The following is a 19,669-nucleotide window of genomic DNA, read 5'->3' as shown; positions in this document are numbered from 1 at the left end:
AGAGGGTACAAGAAATTTCTGCAAATTGGCCATGTGATCCTAATGAGAAGCCTGGGCTGATAATCTCTAAGTAAGCACTGCCTCTCAAGCTTTAATAAGCTTATAAATCACTTGATAATTTTGCCCCACTTTATGTAATGTGATTGCATGTTTGAAAAGGGTCCATGAATGAGTGTTTTAAACAAGTCCCCTGTCAATGTTGATATTGCTCCCCATTGGCCCATTATTACCATTAGTTAGAGAAGCAGGCACAGCACAGGGTCCCTTACACTTAGCACTCTTGTCACAACCAAATACTTCTGGTACAAAAAAGGACAACCCATCTCCACTCTAAAGTTTTATATTCTTTGCAGGCTCTTTAAAGTTAATAGAGGAAACTGAAGGGAGCAATGTACAAATAAGTCTGGATTTAAAAAACAACATGTACCCATGTACTAATGCAATGTTTATTAAGCAGGTACTATATGCATAATAGTACGATACAGAGCACTGTGCTGGGCATAACCCATTATGTGATTTAATTCTCATAACACCCTGGGAGCTGGTACTAAGGGTTTAATAATTTCTAGGATTTAGATAAAGGGCCCAGAATTTTTATTTCTTCTTCTGTTTCTCTGTTATCAAATTTTTAAAAAAGTTTTACAGAATAGAAGCTAAACATAGACAGATGAAAGAAATATAGAAAGGAAGAGGTTAATGTAGTTGAGACAAAATTTTATTCTGTTTATATTTACTTGTTTGTGACAATGGAGTAACTACTGGATCTGCAGGAAAAGAAAACAAGTTTCTAAATAGAATGTCTTTGCAAGCACTGGTTTTAATAGAACATTTAAAAACTAAGACCCTAAAATACATACTTTACTTATCCCATTTATCTGCTTTGCATTTTCAGGAAATTGTGAGCACCAGCTCTAGAAAGGCTGCAGGATTCACCAGCCAAAACTCTCATCTCTTCCAATCAGTTTTATAAGGCAAGACTCCAAGGTAGGGTTACACCTAAATAAGGACTGCAAAAAGTGAATCTGAACAGATCTGGGGCAGGGTGAGGACCCTCTGTAGAATTCTCTTCTCTATGATACTGTGGTAGTACCAGTTTGTTTTTTCTAAGTTTACCTTAAAAAACTTAAATCCCAGAGTTTCTGTAATTTTAATATTGTGTAGCCACTGCCTTGTCAATTTTATACTGTATACTAATGCTCAATTTAAACAAATCCTTTAAGGTTTTCTAGGGTAATTTTTTTTTGAGATGGAGTCTTGCTCTGTTGCCAAGCTGCAGTGCAATGCTGCCATCTCGGCTCACTACAACCTCTGTCTCCTGGGTTCAAGTGATTCTTCTGCCTCAGCTTCCAGAGTAGCTGGAACTATAGGTGGGCGGCACCATGCCTGGCTAATTTTTGTATTATTAGGAGAAACGTCTTTTCAGCATATTGGCCAGGCTGCTCTCAAACTCCTGACCTTCTGATCCACCTACCTCAGCCCCTCAAAGTGCTGGGATTACAGGCATGGGCAACCATGTCCAGCCTTTCTAGGGTAATTTTATTAGAAAATAAATAGGTACACTGAGCAAGGTAAAAGAAATAGAAATTATACGGCTGGATGTGGTGGCTCAAGCCTTTAATCCCAGTACTTTGGTAGAATGAAGCAGGTGGATCACAACATCAGGAGTTTGAGGCCAGCCTGACCAAGATGGTGAAACCCCGTCTCTATTAAAAGAAACCCAAAAATTAGCCGGGCATGTTGGCTGGCACCTGTATTTCCAGCTACCCAGGAGGCTGAAGCAGAAGAATTGCTTGAACCAAGGTGGCAGAGGTTGCAGTGAGCTGAGATCACACCACTGCACTCTAGCCTGGGTGACAGACTCCATCTCAAAAAAAAAAGAAAAAGAAGGTATAATAACAATTCTTCTGTTTATAAATATGCCTTCAGATGTAGATATCAGACATCACAAAAATATAAAGAACGTAGTCTAAATAAAGCCCAAGATTTTAGACATATCTATTTATTGTACCTACCATATGAGGCATAATTCAATTATTTATCCAGTTGCTAGTCTAGACTAAAAGTTGCTCGATTGTAGGAACCATGACTGCTTCATTTTGTTTGTTTGTTTATATGGCCATATGAAATGGAAGAAATGAGTTTATCTATTTGGGTCTCCAGATCACCTCTTTCTTTATCATCCAAGTACCAGAAAACTGGAGAAATTCTCATCTGGGTGCCAACCAAAGACACCTCCTGTATGAGGGGATGAACAAACACAGATGACTCATTTTTCTTACAATGAGACAGAAGCAGAATTAACAACTCTTGTCAGCCTAACACAATTCTGACATCCTCAAATGCCTTAAAGACACCTAGATGATTTTGAAGGAATTATCAGTGACCCTGGGCTGATGGCCCAATAATAAGGCAGGCTGGAGAGACTCAGGCTGATTCTAAATAGAAAATGGAATAGCCCTGGTGGAACCCAGAATCTGTATCACCCATTCTGATTGGCTTGCTCTTGGGTAAGAGAAAGAACAAAAATACTCTACTCCAGTATCACATTTTACAGGTAAATATAGTTGCAGTCATAGTTCTGGATACTTTGTGGCCTTGATCTCTCACTCCTAAGATGCTTTTTTACACTTACAGATTCTGCCATCAGATTCTATTTCCTCCTGGAGCCTCTCACATCACTGTAGCAGGTCAATGAAAAATATGTGAAAAATCTCAAAGAGACACACTCCCAAATGGGGGCTGTAAGATATCTAGGTTGACATCTCACAATGTACAAAATGCCTTTGTTAGTTTTCTGTACCTTCTCTATCCAAAGTCTGGCATTTTTTGTAAATCCAGGCAGAAGCCAGACCTTTACTGCACATTCTAGATAGGATCAACCTGGCTCTGCATCTTCTGGGTTACAGCAAGTGGAGTACAATAAACATAGAGATCCCCTCATAAAGGCTGCTCTAGCACATTCTAAATAATAAATCTACATGAAACAAACAAAATAAAAGTGACACAACATGAATATAAGTAGACAGTTTATTTGGGTCAAACTTAAGGATTATAACCTGGGAACAAAGACTCAAGTTGACTGAAATATACACTTTAATTAGCAGCAGTTACAAAAGGATTAGTAAAGACAATAAGACAGGGACAGAGAGTGGGCTGATACAAAGTTGTTTTTCAGAAATTTTTATTCACAGAAATAACATTGATAATTGATTAGATATATATCACTATGGTTTAGGGTATGAAATGTAGGGTCGAGGCTGGGCTTGGTGGCTCACGCCTGTAATTCCAGAACTTTGGGAGGCCAAGGCAGGTGGATCACCTGAGGTTGGGAGTTTGAGACCAGCCTGAACAACGTGCAGTAACCCCACCTCTACTTAAAACACAAAATTAGCTGGGCGTGGTGATGCATGCTTGTAATCCCAGCTACTGGGGAGACTGAGACAGGAGAACTGCTTGAGGTTGCAGTGAGCCGAGGTCGTGCCATTGCACTCAAGCCTGGGCAACAAGAACGAAACTCTATCTCAAAAACAAACAAACAAAAAGGAATATAGTGTCCAATGTGGCATTATTAGTTTAATTTATAGCAACTTGTACCAACAGTGAACAGTTTCAAAAGATGAATACATAGTTCAAAGAGGTTCAAAGAGGGAGAAGGATATAACTGCACTTTTATTTTAATGTCTCTCTGAGTTTGACACCAAAAGGACTTGCATTTTTATTTTTTATTTTTTATTTTTTGAGATGGATTCTCACTCTTGTCTCCCAGGCTGTAGTGCAGTGGCGCGATCTCAGCTCACTGCAAGCTCCGCCTGCCAGGTTCATGCCATTCTCCTGCCTCAGCCTCCCAAGTAGCTGGGATCACAGGCACCTGCCACCACGCCTGGCTAATTTTTTGTATTTTTAGTAGAGACGGGGTTTCACCGTGTTAGCCAGGATGGTCTCAATCTTCTGACCTCGTGATCTGCCTGCCTCGGCCTCCCAAAGTGCTGGAATTACAGGCATGAGCCACTGCACCTGGCCGCATTTTTCAGATAAAAGTTTGTCATTCCTCAAATCTCAAGACCTGGATTCAAAATTTGGAGCTGAAGATTTACGGCCTGAATGGCTGGAGTAACAGCAGGTGTTACCTGCACATTTGTGCGCATTTTGGCAAGAGGAGGAAGAAAGTGGAGATTCTCATGCCTCTATGTCTACTCAATGCACACATGTTACACTCATTGGGTTTTGAGGCTCCATATTCTCTCAATCAGCTTCAAGTCTGAAGATACAAGAGTCAGTTAAACAGGTAAAATAATTGATTGCTGCCCGGTGAAAGTTTGTAGAAATTTGGTCTAGCCTCTCTAGAAGTGACTGTAGAGCACTATAGATACTAAATCACAGAGGCACAATTCTCCCTGCATATTTACAGAACAGCACACACTTTGCTGCACAACCATGAATTGACTGGAAGCCTGAGAAAGAAAGTTCCCTCTAGAGTAAATTCTGATTGGCATCTTACATGTTTATATCATGTCTGGTAATTCTAGAAAGTGTTTGGAAACAATAATTTTAAAAAATCTGGCTGAGCATGGTGACTCATGCTTGTAATTCCAGGACTTTTGAAGGCCAAGGCAGGCAGATCATGTGAGGTCAGGAGTTCGAGACCAACTTGGCCAACAGTGAAACCACATCTCTACTAAAAACATGAAAATTTGCCCAGCATGGCAGCCGGTGCCTGTAATCCCAGCTACTCAGGAGACTGAAGCAGGAGAGTCACTTGAACCCGGGAGCCGGAGGTTTTAGCGAGCAGAGGTTGTGTCACTGCACTCCAGCCTGGGTGACAGAATGAATCCTCCATCTAAAAAAAAAAAAGGAAAAAAGAAAGAAAAAACAGACAAAGAAAGAAAGAAAGAAAAACAAAAAGAGAGAAAAGTTTTCTCCAGCCCCAGAGAAAGAAAATGTTTTCTTCAGCCCCAGAGAAAGAAAATGGTTTTATTACACAATTAAACTTCAATGTGACATGCATCATAGTCAATCTGCTTAACAGATTACAAAGACAGAAAGATAGCCACCATAATTAGTCCACAAGTAGAAGAATTTATAGCACCATGTCATACATACTTCATCCTAAATTCACCTGGAGATTGGAGAGGCCATCTGTGTATGCTAATAGCTTATATTCAATGACAAATAAACTTTTCACATCTTCATAACAGGAGGTAGTTTAGCAGCTTGAAGCCAGGTGACTGCTGAAGGTAGGCTTTCACTCTGCTATAAAAATGATTGAATAAGGTTCTAACTTTATGGCTATTTACATTTTAGAGCAGTAGCTCTGTACCTCCTCACAGTGGGCTACAGCATTTCTGCTTGCTTTCTCCTGGTTGCTGGTGTCCTCTCTTGACCTCCACCATCTGCCAGAGGCAGAGCCCAGACTACAGCTCACATTTTATGTGAACCCCATTTGCCACAGCAGCACTCTAGTGCCATATCAGAGAGTGAGGCCTGAGCTGCAGGAGGAGAGCCTGCAGGCCTCCTGGGTAGAATTACACCTTCACAATAATGGAAATGGGAGCGGTGTTTCAGCCTCAGTTTCTACTTTTAATGGCAATGTAGAAAAAATACTGCTGAATTTCTAGCATGAGTCCAGATAGAGATAGCTCCAAAAGTTCTCACTGTGACAGCCCACCTCACTCAGACACCACAAAATACTAATAGGGCTTCTAAAACAGACAAAGCATTGGAGAGAAAAACAGATCTCCATTGGAGCAAGATTATTTTGAGAAAAGAAAATCAAAGAGCTCTTACAAAAAAACTCAGTTAGATATAAGATTGATCCAGTCAGCCAGAAAATATTCTCTGAAAAGAAATTTCTCTCGAAACATTCAAAGTGCACAGCTACTCCTACTCTCAGCATGAGAAACATGAGCATTATGAAGAAAGGGGGCAGATTTTCAGAAGAATTTTATAAAGTTTCTTTTCAATCTCTGCTGCTCTCTCATCTTCTAGACATTGAATGGGGGTTCTATATTTAAATACATCTGACAACTTCCAACAACAGTTTTTTATGAAGAAATAGAGTCTGACTGTGTTCATATAGTCTAATATATTAGAACTTGCAACATAGATAACTGAAGAGGTATTATGGTTTTTGGGGGGCCACATCACCTGTCTTTATTTGTCCTGTAACAGCAGCATACCAATTTAGTGAAATAAAACATACTAAAATTGTGTTGACTTATATTTATTCCTATTGAATAAAGTAATAAACATGTCATACTAGTATCTACTGTAATAATTTTGTAGAAAATTTTCTTTGGATATTAGATATAAATATCTAAGTATGAACAATTTTAATGAACTAGTCATAATGTATGATATAAATATCTAAGTATGAATAATTTTAATGAACTAGTCATAATGTATGTAATGTTTTAAAAAATTGTAACTATACTTTAGTTAAAACACTCTATATTTCAAAAGTATAAGTAACAATATTAAAATAACAATTTAAGTGATTCATTCAAAGTAAGTAGTGCAGCTTTATATTCATACTATTGTAGAAAATACTGTTTATAGCTCATACCTGTAATCCCAGCACTTTGGGAGGCTGATGTGGGTGGATTACCTGAGGTCAAAAGTTCAAGATCAAGCTGACCAACATGATGACACCCCATCTCTATTATAAATACAAAACCTTAGCCAGGCACAGTGATGCATGCTGGTAATTTCAGCTGCATGGGAGGCTGAGGCAGAGGAATCATTTGAAGCCAGGAGGCAGCAGTTGCAGTGACACGAGATCACACTGCTGCATTCCAGCCTGGGCAACACAGTGAGACTCTGTGTCTCAAAAAAAAATTTAAAAAAAAGAAAATATTGTTTAATTTATATGAATGCAGGTTGTCTACAAACATTACACATAACTATGCTAATTGTTCTGAAGTAATAAATAGAAAGCAAGATACAACTACAGACTCCACAGTAAAGTTTATGCCCTGAGTTGTTCTTGCTTTTGCAGTGTAAGTACTTCAGCCTGCAAATATTAGATAATTTCTTTGGATAATCAGCTTTCGGTCAAAGAAACTTAGTATCTTTTAGTGTATATCATTCTCTATTGCTAGATTTAATCCTATCTTTGTCCTAAGCTCTGTGTGCTCTTAAAATAAGCTTTTATCTAAACAAATCTGTGTCTACTTTAAGGGACTAAAAAACATAAATAAATAAACATTTCAGAAGCAAAAACAAAGCAATAAATCTGAAGAACCAGATAAAGGTAATCTGGAGTCAGAAAAAAATCCCAAAAGTTTTATTTACCTGTTAATATGATTTGCCTATATTTCAAAACAGCAGAGAAAAATATCTACACATAATTAAGATTCCTTAAGAAAAGAGGCAATAGCAAAATTTTTTTTGGAACTTTTTAAACAGTTTTGAACTCTTGGACATCTGATTTTTTTACACTGTATGCACATGAAAGAATGCTTATAGGGGAAAACCCAGAAGATAGAAATATGTTGGCCAGGTGCAGTGGCTCAGGCCTGTAATCCCAGCATTTTGAGAGGCTGAGGCAGGTGGATCACTTGAGGTCAGGAGTTCACAATCAGCCTAGCCAACATGATGAAACCCCATCTCTAGTAAAATATATAAAAATTAGCCAGGCATGGTGGCAGGTGACTTAATCACAGCTACTTGAGAGGCAGAGGCAGGAGAGTAGTTTGAACCTGGGAGGCAGAGGTTGCAGTGAGCTGAGATCAAGCCATTGTGCTCAAATCTGGAGGATAAAAGTGAGACTTCTCTCAAAAAAACAAAGAGAGAGAGAGAGAGAGAGAAAGATGTTATATAAAATCCATGAGTGCACAAGACCAATGCAACAGAATAGAGAGCCCAGAAATAATGCCACCCTCCTACCATCATCAGATTTCTGACAAAGCTGACAAGAGGAACATGGGAAGAATTCTCTCTTTAATAAATGGTGCTGGAATACCTAGCTAGCATTATGTAGAAGACTGAAACTGCACCCCTTCATTATACCATATACAAAATCAACTCAAAATAAATTAAACACTTAATTGTAAAACTTAAAATTATAAGAAACTCAGCAGGATAACCTAGGAAATACCATTCTAGATACAGAAACTGGCAAAGACTTCATGACGAAGTAACAAAAAGCAACTGCAAAGACAGCAAAAATTGACAAATAGGACCTATTTGAACTTAAGAGCTTCTTCACAGCAAAGGAGACTACCAACAGAGTAAACAGACAACCTATCAAATAAAAGAAAATATTGCAAACTTTGCCTCTGATAAACGTCTAATTCCAGAATTTCTTAAGAACTTGAACAAGTTTACAAGAAAAAACATACAACCTCATTAAAAAGTAGGCAAAAAATATGAAGAGATGCTTTCCAAAAGAAGACATACATGTGGCTAACAAGCATATAAAAAAATGCTCACCGCTAATGATTAGAGAAATTAAAAGAAAAACCAAAGTGAGATACCACCTGACACCCATCAAAATGGCTATTTTTAAAAAGTCAAAACATAACAGATGCTGGCAAGGTTGCAGAGAAAAGGACATGTTTTTACTCTGCTGGTGGGAGTGTAAATTCATTCCACAATGGTAAAAAGCAGTGTGGCAATTCCTCATGGAACTAAAAACAGAATTATCATTTGACCCAGGAACCTCACAATTGGGTATACACCAAAAAAATATAATTTATTATATTATAAAGACATATCCACATGCCTGTTCATTGCAGCACTGTTCACAATAGCCAAGACATGGACAGGCACTAAATGCCAATCAATGGTAGACTGGATAAAGAAAATATGGTATGGTCAGATGTGGTGGTCCATGCCTGTAATCCCAGCATTTTGGGAGGCCGAGGCAGGTGGGTTGCCTGAACTTAGAAGTTTGAGACCAGCCTAAGCAACATGGCAAAATCTTGTCTCCACGGAAAATACAAAAAGAAAAATTGAACAGGCATAGTAATGCACATGTGTAGGTCCAGATACTTGGGAGGATGAGGTAGGAGAGAATTGCTTGAGCCTGAAAGCTTGAAGCAAAAGTACGCCAATATCATGCCAAGACACACTAGCCTGGGCAATAAGTGAGACCCTGTCTCCAAAAATAAAATAAAATAAAATAAAATAAAACAAAAGATTTAGTAAAAACAAATGTGGTACATAGACATCATAGAATGTGGCCATTAAAAAAAATGATGTCCTTTACAATAACATCGATGAAGCTGGAAATCATTCTTAGGAAACTAATGCAGAGCCTGGGCACATTGGCTCATGCCTGTATTCCCAGCACTTTTGGAGGCCGATGAGGGCTAATCACCTGAGGTCAGGAGTTCAAGACCACCCTGACCAACATAGAGAAACCCCACCACTACTAAAAATACAAAATTAGCCAAGCATGGTGTTGTGTGCCTGTAATACTAGCTACTCGGGAGGCTGAGGCAGGAGAATTGCTTGAACTCAGGAGTTGAAGGTTGTGGTGAGCTGAGATCGCACCATTCCACTCCAGCCTGGGCAACAAGAACAAAACTTCATCTCAAAATCAAAACAAAAAACAAACAAACAAAAAAAGAACACTAATGCAGAAACAGAAAACCAAATGCATGTTATTATTTATAAGCAAGAGCTAAATAATAAGAACACATAAACATAAACAGGAGAACAACAGACACTGAGGTCTAGTTGAGGGTAGAGGGTGTGAGGACTAACAGGATCAGAAAACAGACCTGTCTGGTGCTATAAGTAGTATCTCAGTGACAAAATAACCTGCACACCAAACCTCCATGACATAAATTTTAGCTGTATAACAAACCCGTGTGTACCCTGAACTAAAAATAAAGCTAAAAGAAAAAAAATCCCTGGGTGGGAGACAGTACAATGTAGGTGAGTGGACTGATTTTCACTACAGATAGTGGCCCAGGTGGGGCTGTACTCTGATTTATTTCTGTGTGCATGCAGGCAAATTGGATTATAAACAGGAGGACCAGAACCTTTGGTTGGTGGAGAAAATAGGTTGCTGCTGCAGATTCAGTATCCGAAGGTGGGGATATGCCAGGAGACTTGTAGAGACTTTTGGGTTCTTAGCAAGAAACACTAGGATCAAAAATGCCAGCCAGGTGCAGTAGCTCATGCCTGTAATCCCAGGACTTTGGGAGGCCGAGGTGGGTGGATCACGAGGTCAAGAGTTTGAGACCAGCCTGGAAAATGTGATAAAACCCCATCTCTACTACAAGTACAAAAATTAGCCAGGCATGGTGACACACACCTGTAATCCCAGCTACTCAGGAGGCTGAGGTGGAAGAATCATTGGTACCTGAAAGGCAGAGGTGGCAGGGAGCTGAGATTTTACCAATGCACCCCAGCCTGGGCAACAGAGCAAGACTCCATCTCAAGAAAAAAAATGCCATGGTGAAGTTCCTGAGGGTGGTACCTAGTCCTGGGAGGAGTGTGGACACATCAATGTCTAGTGTGTGTGTGTTTGCGAGTGGGTGGGAATCCTGTGGTGGCAGCTGTGGGAAAAGGGGTTGTGTCATCAGAGCTCCTTTCCTCTAAGTTTTCAGTCCTCGGTCATCCTGGGAGAAGATGTGGAATCACAGGATAATGGGCAGTGTGGCAGCCTGTGTACAGGAGACCAGAGCCTCATGTGTCTAAACACCCAGAGCTTTGTTCCAGGCCAGGCCTCCATGATATCTTTTTTCTGGCACCAAATCTGCAGAGTTTGCTGAACATCAAACAATTCTCTAACACCAACTCATTGTCTAACATTTGAATTCTGACACCACCCAGAGTCAGCACAGACCCTGATTCAGGGCTCAGTCCCACAACATTGTCCTCACTGCAGATGCCAGTCACAAACCGCATGGGCCCATCTATGCTTCTGAGCTACTGTTTAAAAACTGGGGACTCCCAAACCTCCCTGAAGTTCAATGATTTGGTAGAGCTACTCACAGAACTCAGCAAAACCCTGTACTGATGTTTACCGGTTTAATATATAAGATGCAGCCCAGGAAAAGCCAAATGGAAGAAATGTGTAGAACAAGGAAAAGAGATGGGGAAAGATGAAATGCATAGATAATCCTGGAAAATATTTGTGATTAGTAAAATTATCCATCCTTTGTGTACTCCAGGAGCCCTCCCATTATGACTTAGATGGTGCTCTCTTTACTTATCACACAGCCAGACACACACTCTGGACATTTTCTCCTTTTTGTCAATAAAAAAATCAGCTGAATTTGTCTTCAGTGGTCAAAAAAAAATTGTTTGTTTGTTTTTTTGAGATGAAGTCTCCCAGGCTGGATTGCAGCAGCACCATCTGGGCTCACTGCAACCTCTGCCTCCTGGGTTCAAGAAATTACCCTGCCTCAGCCTCCCGAGTAGCTGGCATTATAGGCACCTGCCATGATGCCCAGCTAATTTTTGTATTATTAGTAGACACAGAGTTTCACCATGTTGGCCAGGCTGGTCTCGAACTCCTGACCTCAGGCGATGATCCTGCCTTGACCTCCCAAAGTGCTGGGACTACATGCGTGAGCCACAGCTCCCAGCCTAAAATAAAATATTTCTTAATCAAACTTTACTTAAGTTTTATCCCCCTCCCTCAGGCTCCTGAACTTTGAGTTACCATAAGTTTGAGTCAACTTACAACCACATTTTATGTCCATCCTAAGAACATGCTGATTTCAGGGTAAAGACATCCTCTGATCTAAAATCTGACCTTTTCACCCTCCATTTGCCATTCCCCTCCCACCTCCTTCCTAATCTTGTTTGCTTCTTCTCAGGAAAGAAAGTCCTTTTCTGCCTACATTTTTGCAAGCCATAAAGATCTCAACTTTAGTTGGAACTTCCTCCTGTTGCAATACTTTTTGGAATTCATTTTTTACTTAATGTTTTTATATTACAAAGTCTAAAAAGTGCCTTAAAATAGTAACAACTTCATTACCAGTAAGACAGTCCCAGTTTCCTTTTGTCTTAATCTTAACTGCATCTGCTTGTGGGGCCCCAGCTTTCCAGGGCTCTGTAGCTTCTCTCAGAATAAAGGATCCTTCCATGGCTGGGGTGAGCAGGCTGAGAAATCTGCAAGGGAGGCTCCCTAGAAAAAACTAACTTGGCTTTTAATAACCTCCTATTGGCCAGGTGTAGTGGCTCACTCCTGTAATCCCAGCACTTTGGGAGGCCAAGGCAGGTGGATCACCTAAGGTTGGGAGTTCGAGACCAGCCTGATCAACATGGAAAAACCCTGTCTCTACTAAACACCAAAATTAGCCATGAGTGATGGTGCATGCCTGTAATCCCAGCTACTGGAGAGGCTGAGGTAGGATAATCATTTGAATCAAGGAGGCAGAGGTTGCAGTAAGCTGAGCTCGCACCATTGCACTCCAGCCTGGGCAACAAGAGTGAAACTGAGTCTCAAAAAACAAAAACAAAACAAAACAAAATGCCTGTTGCTGGCTTAACATTAGCCTTAGCTTGGAGTCAACAGTGTGAGATATGATGAGGTTTCTTCTCAAATAATCTGATCAATCTTTTATTATTTCATAGTCCCCCCTCCTTTTTTTCTTTTTCTCTTTTTTTTCCTTTCTGCGTTTGTTAGATGCCCAGGCATGCCACAGTACCAGGCATTATCAGTACCAGCTCACATTCCTTTCCTTATTTGGAAAGAGGACTAACTTTCTAGCTCATTACAGACATCCCTTACCCTGTCCTCTCCACTTTCTTTTACGTGCCCACCTTATCTAAAAAAATCAAATATTTAGCCAACCGGGTTTAGTTTAGATTGTACGACCCTACCCCAGCCAATGGGGAAAGGATTTAGGGGTAGGACTTGCATTACGAATAAAGGCTTTCCTGACCCTTTGTTCAGGTGTGCTCTCACGTGACTGGCCAAGGAGGCACCCCTCTGCGCAGAAGTAACATTGCTTTGCTAAGAATCGTTTGTTCCAGTGTTTAATTTTCTTAGGATTTTGAGCGTTATTCCTAACAACTGAGTTCAAGCTTTAATTCTCACATCAGAGTTATTCACTTGGTTTTTGAAACTAAGTGTTTGAAAAATCCTGTGAAATTACTCAAACACAGTGTTTACATAAACAAAGGAATTTTTTTTTTTTTTTTTTTTTTTTTGAGCAGGAGTCTCGCTCTGTCGCGCAGGCTAAAGTGCGATGACTCGATCTCAGGTCACTGTAACTTCTGCCTCCGGGGTTCAAACAATTCTCGTGCCTCAGCCTCCCAAGTAGCTGGGATTACAGACACGTGCCACCATGCTGGCTAATTTTTGTGTTTTCAGTACAGATGGGGTTTCACCATGTTGGCCAGGCTGGCCTAGAATTCCTGAGCACGTGATCCGCCTGGCTGGGCCTCTCAAAGGGCTGAGATTGCAGGCCTTAGCCACTGCGCCCCACCAGAAAGGGGTTTTTAACCCTAACGCAGTTCCTGTTTTTGTGTCTGTCCTCTATTGGCTGGGGTTAGACCGCACAATCTAAGCTGATCCCTTTGGCTTAGACCCAGACTTTTTCCAAATAAGGTACACGTGCGATTTGTGAGAAAAGGAGAAAGGCGACTAAGAGGTAGGGTTGATTTATAACTTTTACAGCTTATGACCAGGAAGTTAAGTCTTTGAAGAGGAACTTAGTTGTCCTAAACCTCTTTACGTCACGTGATCCGCCCACCTCCGCCTCCCAAATTGCTGGGATTAAAGGCCTAAGCCACCGCGCCCGGCCCCATAAATATTTAATAGGAGAAAAGAGAAACCGTGAACTCCATGAATCAAAGCTCTTCCCATTCATGAACCCGCACCCCGAGTCAGGATTCTCCCCTGATGACCCTCCCCTGGTCACTGCACAATCTGGGAGAGAGGCCACGCTGCAGGTGCAGAGCGGCCCAGAGAGGGATCCAGGCCAGGACACAGACACTGCGCAGGGAAGAGACAGTACGCCCCAGGGCCCGGCTTTCAGCGCAGTCACCATCTTACGGCTGAATGCGACTGAGGCCGAGCAGGGCAAGGACAATTCAATGCGCAGATTGTGGAGCTGACTCCGGGGAGGCCTGTGTCCCGCCATAGCCACTTCCCACCGGTTCCAACCAGTCCCTCCTCTCTGGGATGTCGGACTGGCACTCTCACCATTTTTGGCTTCAAGGGGGTCCCGGCATCTTAGTTGTGGATCTCCCAATACCTGCAGGTCACAGGGCCACACAGGCTGGGCCTCTAGAAGCAGAGGACACAGAGCAGTGGAGACGAGATCTGGGAGGCTGCAGGGAGAGACAAACGACCCGCCAAACCCGAAAGCCGTCCTCTTCGCTCCAGCTGCATGCCTGATTGGACGGTTTCCAGCCCAGCGTCCCTGATTGGATAATGCTTAAGATCCCGCCCCCTCGGGCCCTGAGTGACAGAAGATGTGATCAGACGCGGAGCTGAGTGAAGAAAGAGTGACAGCCTAAGCTTCAGCCTTTTCAGGCAAGGAATCCTCCCTGAACTGAGCCAGGCCCACCCCAGAGCATGGGAAAATTCTTTTTACTCTCTCTTTTTGAAAGTATTCAAAAGGTGAACGGAAGAATTATGCTGTCATATTAATAATAAATAAAAATTGTGTTCAAGAGAAAATCAACTTTTACTTTGGTAATAGTGTATTATCAATACTAAAGCTAATTTTAATACAAACTTATAAGTAAATCAAATTTTCATTTTTGACCTCTCGAGATTTACATATATATTTTGTAATCTAATGTAATTTTTTATAGCTTTTTATATTTTATTTTTATCTACATTCTTTTTATTTTTTCAATTTGAAACAATCTTTAAGTAATTTCAAACTCTTATAGGAGATAAAAAGAAATCATTTAGGGCCAGGCACGGTGGCGCATGCCTGTAATCCCAGGATTTTGGGAGGCCAAAGTGGGCAGGTGACCTGAGGTCAGGAATTCAAAACCAGCCTGGTCAACATGGTGAAACCCCTTCTCTACTTAAAATACAAAAAATTAGCCAGGCATGGTGGTACACACCTGTAGTCTCAGCTACTCCAGAGGCCGAAACAGGAGAATCGCTTGAACCCAGGAGGCGGAGGTTGTGTAAGGCCCAAGTGGTTCACCTTGCCCTTTGCCTGGACAGAACCAAATCATCAAGACAGGGGAATTTGTGGAGGAAAAGTTAAATATTAAATATGAACTCAATTGAACATGGACACAACCAATGATCACCAAGTCCCAGAACAGGTTGTGTGAGTCCCTTCACGTGTTCCTTCAGCGCTCTTTTGAAGAAATCTCTATTTCAATCTATACCTATACGTTAGTAATTGAAAAACAATAGACAACTGCAAAAAAAACAAGCTGACCTTTTTGTGTTCCTTGAGCCCAGTCGCAAAGGGCCCTCGTGACTGGACGTCATGCCAAACAACTTGTTACAGAAAGAGCTAGGGCCCCAGACTGCACCAAAGCTTCAAGAGACCTCTCCTTGTCTTTGCACAGATAGGCAGCCGACGCTGGAGCCCAGGCTATTGCTTCCCAGTGTGGTGATGAATCCTCTATAGTCTGGTGAGTATATATATATATATATATATATATATATATATATATATATGTATATATATGAGTATATATATACGTATATATGAGTGTATATATATATACTCACCAGACTATAAAGCATGATTTCTATATGAGTATATATATATATGTATATATATACACATATATATATACATATATATACTCATATATGTACTTATATATACACATATATATGCTCATATATATACGTATATACTCATATATGTATATATACTCATATATACACATATATACTCCTATATACACATATATACTCATATATACATATATACTCCTATATACACATATATACTCATATATACATATATACTCATATATATACATATATACTCATATATACATATATACTCATATATAAACATATATACATATATACTTATATATAAACATGTATACATATATACTCATATATAAACATATATACTCATATATACTCATATATATCATATATAAACTCATATATACACATATATACTCATATATATACATATATACTCACATACTCATATATACATATATACTCATATACTCATATATATACATATATACTCATATATATATCCATATATATACTCATATATATCCATATATATACTCATATATATCCATATATATACTCATATATATATCCATATATATACTCATATATACATCCATATATATATACTCATATATAGATCCATATATATACTCATATATAGATCCATATATATATACTCATATATAGATCCATATATATACTCATATATAGATCCATATATATATACTCATATATAGATCCATATATATATACTCATATATAGATCCATATATATATACTCATATATATCCATATATATACTCATATATATCCATATATATATACTCATATATATCCATATATATACTCATATATATATCCATATATATATACTGATATATATCCATATATATACTCATATATATATTCATATATATATACTCATATATAATCTTTTCCCTTCTCCCCTTCCCATTTCAATTTTCTTATTATATCAATTTGCTTATTATATCTGCATTGTCATTTACATGGGTTAAAAGTTGTTTACCCTTAAAGGTATTGTGTGTGAGTCTTGTCTTCTCCCCTTATGCATTTCCTGCACAGAACACCATATTTCTCAAAGGCTTTGTTTTTTCCTTTTTATTATTTTTTCTTTAATCATGTCTGAATGCCTTATTTTGGCAAGGTGGTCTTCAAACTCTGATATCCTTTCTTCTGCTTGGTCAATTCGGCTATTGATACTTTTGTATGCTTCATGAAGTTCTCGTGCTGTGTTTTTCAGCTCCATCAGGTCATTTATGTTCCTCTCTAAACTGGTTATTCTAGTTAGCCACTCCTCTAACCTTTTAGGAAGGTTCTTAGCTTATTTGCATTGGGTGAGAAAATATTCCTTTAGCTCAGTAGAGTTCATTATTACACATCTTCTGAAGCCTGCTTCTGTCAATTCATGCATCTCATCCTCTGTCCAGTTCTGCACTCTTGCTGAAGAGACATTTTGATCATTTGGAGGAGAAGCGGCACTCTGGTTTTTCAGCAGTTTTTTTTTTATTATTATTCTTTCTCATCTTCATGAGTTTGTCTAGTTTCGATCTTTGAGGCTGCTGACCCTTGGATTTTTTTTTTCAGTTTTTTTGTTTTGTTTGTTTGTTTGTTTTGAGACAGTCTCACTCTGTCACCAAGGCTGGAGTGCAGTGGCATGATCTCAGCTCACTACAACTTCTGCCTCCCAGGTTCAACTGATTCTCATGTCTTAGACTACCAAGTAGCTGGGACTACAGGCATGCACCACCAAGCCTGGCTAACTTTTGTATTTTTTAGTAGATACAACGTTTTGCCATGTTGGCCAGGCTTGTCTTGAACTCCTGACCTCCAGTGATCTCCCTTCCTCGGCCTCCCAAAGTATTGGGATTACAGGTATGAGTCATCATGCCCGGCCTTGGATGGGGTTTTTGTAGGTACTTTTTTGTTGTTGATGCTGTTGTTACTGCTTTCTGTTTGTTTTTCTTTCAGTAGTCAGGTACCTCTTCTGTAGGGCTGCTGCAGCTTGCTGGGTGTTCACTTCAGGCCTTATTCATCTGGTTCACTCCTGTGCCTGGAGATGTCACTCAAGGAGGTTGGAGAAGAGCAAAGAAGAGTGTCTGTGCCTTCCTCTGTGATCTCTGACCTCAAGAGGCACCAAACTGATGCCAGTAGGATCGCTCCTGTATAGTGTGCCTGACAACCGCTGTTGAAGGGTCTCACGCAGTTGGGTGGCACGGGGCACAGAACTCATTTAATGAAGAACTTTGTTCTTTGGTGGAAGGAGCGTGTTTTGCTGGTGGGAAACCCACTCATTTGGGCTGCCTGAATTCCTCAGAACTAGCGGGAGGAAAGGCTAAGTTGGCTGTTCCACAGACTGCAGCCACCCCTCCTCCTAGGGGCTCGGGCCCAAGGATATCAGAGTTCTGTCCCTGAGCCCCTGGCTGAGTTGTTGGAGGTTCTGCTGGGAGGCCCTGCCTAGTGAGGAGAGATGGGTCAGAGTCAGACCTGGAGAGACACTCGGGCCGCAGTCTGCCACAGCCGGTGTGTTGGGCTGCAGGGGACACCTCTCCAGACCAAGCTGTCCAACCTCCCTGGCTCCAGCAGGCGAAAAGTGCCGCCGGGAGGAAAAAAGATGGCTGCTGCCCTTCCCGCACCCAGGAAGCTTACCATGTTAGGCAGTTGGGGGTCTCAGTGCTGGCTGCTGTCCCTCCCCCAAGGAGCGCAAAAGGCTTAGACAGCAGCCAGCCACAGCCGTGGTGCGGTCGCCCCTCCCCCGGGAACTCAGCAGGCTTAAGCAGATTCTAGAGGCTCTTGAGAATCTGCTGAGTTCTGGGGTTGGGATCTTAGTCTCCAGTGGCGTGGGTTCACAGTGGAATCTTCTGAACTGTGGGTTGCACAGATCCATGGAAAAAGCACTGTTTTCCAGGCTAGGTAGCCCGCTCAGGCACAGCCTCCCTTGGTGGGGAAATGGCTGTGGCAGGACTCAGGCCTCCCCGCAGTCAGCTCCACAATCTGCTCCCCAAGTTCTCCTTGCCCAGCTTGGCGTCAGTTCCCTTCAGCCATAAGATGGCGGCTCCACTGACAGCCGGTCCCCCGGCCGTCCTTTCTCTTCCCTGCGCAGTGACTGTGCCCTGGCCTGGAGCCCTTGCCAGGCAGCTCAGCACCCACAGCACGGTGTCTCTCCCAGATTGTGCAGGGATGAGGGGAGGACGAGGCGGGCGGATCACTGGAGGTCAGGAGTTAAAGACCAGCCTGGCCAAAATGGGGAAACCACATCTGTACTGAAAATACAAAAATTAGCTAGGTGTGATGGTGAATGTCTGTAGTCCTAGGTACTTCGGATGCAGAGGTTGCAGTCAGCTGAGATCGCGCCAGTGCACTCCAGCCTGGGAGACAGAGTAAGTCTCTGTAAAAAAAAAAAAAAAAAAAAAATTATGAGAGTTACCGTAAAAATATCCAATAATTTAATCAAAGAGTGATTCAAGAATTGTAAGCACCTAGCTATAGTTTGTAGTATGAGGTCCATGGGAGGGGCTTGAAGAAAAGACATTTATAAGGTGCATGATGAAGAAAACCAAATTCAATAGTTGGTTAGATATACTTATGTAGTTTCCTAATTTGTACAATCAAAGTGGAAATTTCCTGGATATTTAATCACACCTTACGTGGCAGTTTATAGTTGTTTAAGCTTGAGTTTTGTTTCCCCTAATGCAGTAATTTACCAGAAAATGCACTTGAGTTTATATTTTTTTCTTAGAAGTAGGAATCCGGGGACTAGAGCCTCCTCAGTCTAATTGCCTTCCACTTAATTATTTTCACACAACATAAGGGACTGATTTTCCCTGGCATTTTTCACATGTGTCCCAAGCAGGACCTCAAGTGTACCCCATGTTCCTCAATTAATCATTTTATAAAAATCATGTCATAACAGTATTGAAGAGATTTGTTTTCTGTTTGTAAATACTTCCCCTGAGAAGAAAGCACAGAATAATCCACTGACACTGTATTGCAAAAAAAAAATCTGTGCCTCCTTTTCTTTGATTTTTTCGGAGAACTCACCAGAATGTTTTCGGG

At 40.8% G+C, this 19,669-nt stretch overlaps 1 protein-coding gene and 2 pseudogenes across 1 annotated transcript in view; 1 reads left to right on the top strand and 2 right to left on the bottom strand.

Moving 5' to 3' along the window:
* The window catches only part of LOC129021040 (zinc finger protein 737-like), a 23,285-nt pseudogene extending 9,007 nt beyond the window's left edge, over positions 1 to 14,278 (bottom strand).
* The window catches only part of LOC129020572 (zinc finger protein 486-like), a 168,107-nt gene that overhangs the window by 75,966 nt on the left and 72,472 nt on the right, over positions 1 to 19,669 (top strand). The window lies entirely within an intron of this gene.
* The window catches only part of LOC129021039 (zinc finger protein 506-like), a 22,607-nt pseudogene continuing 17,135 nt past the window's right edge, over positions 14,198 to 19,669 (bottom strand).

This window comes from Pongo pygmaeus, chromosome 20 (assembly GCF_028885625.2).
Source record: "Pongo pygmaeus isolate AG05252 chromosome 20, NHGRI_mPonPyg2-v2.0_pri, whole genome shotgun sequence".
NCBI lineage: Eukaryota > Metazoa > Chordata > Mammalia > Primates > Hominidae > Pongo > Pongo pygmaeus.
This window is presented reverse-complemented; position numbering and strand designations above follow the sequence as displayed.